This window comes from Alexandromys fortis, unplaced genomic scaffold (genome assembly GCF_014885135.2).
Source record: "Alexandromys fortis isolate MF-2015 unplaced genomic scaffold, M_Fortis_MF-2015_v1.1 scaffold_2700, whole genome shotgun sequence".
Lineage (NCBI taxonomy): Eukaryota > Metazoa > Chordata > Mammalia > Rodentia > Cricetidae > Alexandromys > Alexandromys fortis.
The window spans coordinates 1-2,714 of NW_026070569.1; the positions used below are offsets into that span (position 1 = coordinate 1).

Here is a 2,714-nt window from a genome sequence, read left to right on the forward strand (position 1 = left end):
TAACAGCTCTGGTTGTCCTGGAACTCGCTCTGTAGACCAGGCTAACCTCAAACTCACAGAGATATACCTGCTTCTGCCTCCCGAGTGCTGGGATTAAAGACGTGCGCCACCGCCGCCCAGCTTTTTTTTTTTTACACCCTGCTGATTTTAATGGTTCTTTATAGTCTGTAAACTATTAAGTTTGTGGAATTTGTAAAATGTGATATTATATTTGGAGTGAGTGTGATGTTAAAGGCAGGTGTGACTAGTTTTCCTCAGTGCGCACAGATTCATTATGCCCAGGACTTGAGGACACTACTAAGGAAAGGCATATACTGTTTGGAACATTTTAGATCAAAGTTTTTAGATCTGAAGTAATCTTGCACATACATTGTCTATGTGTGTATTGTGAGATATGTGTGTCTGGCTTTAAAGATTAATGGTAATTATAAAGCCAACTTAAGCGGCTTGAAATTCATGCTACATGTATGTCACTTATCAGTATGATGTGGTCTGGCCTAATGGTTTCCAGGAGACAAAAAAAAAAAGGGCCACTTCACGGTATATGTAACCTTTATTTTTGTTAAAATGAAAATCTTACTCTTGGTATAAGCTTCCTTTGTATCAGAAACATCTGGTGACTGACCTCTACCGAGTGTAATTTTATTATTATTATTATTTTAAAGGGAAATATCCCTAAGTTTCATGAATGTTCTCTAGATTGGGATCTTCCTGGATCATTGATCTTCTGGACTCTCACCCTTGCCCCTAGTTTTGGCTCATGCTACCAGCCCCATTATTCAAGTCTTAATCTAAAAGAGCCATGCTAGAGCACCAGACAGTTATTTTTAGTAGATTGAATTAAAGAGGAGAGGTTATCCTGGGGAAGTTGGCTCACTTGGAACCTCCAAACATGATATCACTACTTTTACAGTGTTTTTGTTAGTATAATCACTTTTTATCTTCAATGTTAACAGCAATTTAGGCAGTACAGTTTTCACAGTACAAATATCCTTTTCTGTTTATTCCATCCTTGAATCCAGAAGCTAAATAAAAATAAAAAATGCTGTATGTTAGATTGTTTTATTTTCCTCTGACACAGTGCCCTTGGTCTTCTTTGTCACTGTGACCAGAGGAAGGATTTACAAGAGTATGCACACTAAGATGTCCTGGCTACATCGGAACTCTTATTTTCTTTCTTTGACTATTTGACCTTTGTAACTTGATGTCCATTAAACATTTACTCGTCCTCCCTATTCTGTTCTTACCCTGGAGTAAGTAATAAGTACTTTAAATGCTTGCAAACTCTCTCATAAGTGTCCTTCCTTAGAATGTTGCGGATCCTGCAGCCTTGGGGTCTTGTCAGTGTTCCCATTCTTAGTTTTGTGGTTTGAATGTTATTTTGTTTTACTGTAGTGAAGAATTTTAGCCTAATTTAGTAGCATTATTTTCTTTTAAAAATGATTATATTTTTTATACATAGTAGTAAGTGTTGTGTCTAAAGTAGTAGTAATTTAGTGGATACACCTCTGTCTTCCCAACCTGCAGGTTCTTGTTAAACCTTTGGGAGACCGAGGATATCTTTTTCTTCTCTCTCCTTACCAGATGATTTCTCCATATGGTAGGTAGTCTGGCTTTAATTCTTACAATTTAAAAATATATTTTGGCTTTTTTTTCTTTATTTTTTCTTTATTTCTTTTTTTTTTAGAACATCAGACTGCCCAGTCTCGAATCCTACATGCTTTGTTTCTGTTTCAAGAACCTAGATGCCTAATTATCAGTAAGTTTTTTTTTAATGTTGAAGTGTAATTGCTGATAGATATTATTAAAATCTTTTCAGTAAAGCTTCATATTATTTTTGTACATATTATTCTTTGAAATACTGGGACTATTCTGTGGAATAAGCAAAATAAAACATGACTTTGATGAGTTCCCTTTCCTGTTTTTGTATATGTTGTTTCCTGGCTTTAAAGTTTTTTTTCTTTTCTTTTTTTTAAATGTAGTGTTCTCCCTGCATGCATGCCTGCAGGCCAGAAGAGGGCGCCAAATCTCATTACAGATGGTTGTGAATTGCCATGTGGTTGCTGGGAATTGAAATCCAGCCAGTGCTCTTAACTGTTGAACCATCTCTCCAGCTACCTAAACTTTTTCTTTTGACTATGAAAATTTGTTTTTTTCTTTTTGATCAGTGCTTTCATTAATCATTAATGAAATTTTATAATTGTTTTAGAACTACAGCTTAGTAAGCTTTTTAAATTCATTTTTATTGAGCTAAAAATATGGAAGGCTTCACGAATTTGCGTGTCATCCTTGCGCAGGGGCCATGCTAATCTTCTCTGTATCGTTCCAGTTTTTGTATATGTGCTGCCGAAGTGAGCACAGCTTAGTAAGTTTTATGTGACATGTTTTTCTCTGATTCATTTTTGCATTCAGGTTTTAGTGATTTTCAAGTGTCATATACCATATTAAATATTAGGTGTAAATGGAGACTGTGCTTCTGTTTCCTGGGCACCCAAACTCGAACACTATATTAATAACAACACTGTGTGGTCAGTGGCTCAGCTATATTCCTAGCTAACTCTTTTATCTTCAGTTAGCCCATTTCTATTTTATATTTTACCATAAGGCTTGTGGTTTGTTACCACACATTGCATTCTTGGATTTGCTTGACTCTGCCTTCTTTCTCACTGCATTTAGTTTTCCCACCCTGCCATAGGCCCAAGGAGTTTTTTTTT

General features: G+C 35.7%; 1 non-coding gene across 1 annotated transcript; it reads right to left on the reverse strand.

Moving 5' to 3' along the window:
• Positions 1-2,252: 2,252 nt before the first annotated feature.
• On the reverse strand, positions 2,253-2,359 carry LOC126496317 (U6 spliceosomal RNA). The gene has a single exon (XR_007590331.1). It is a non-coding gene; the product is annotated as a U6 spliceosomal RNA (small nuclear RNA).
• Positions 2,360-2,714: the final 355 nt, after the last annotated feature.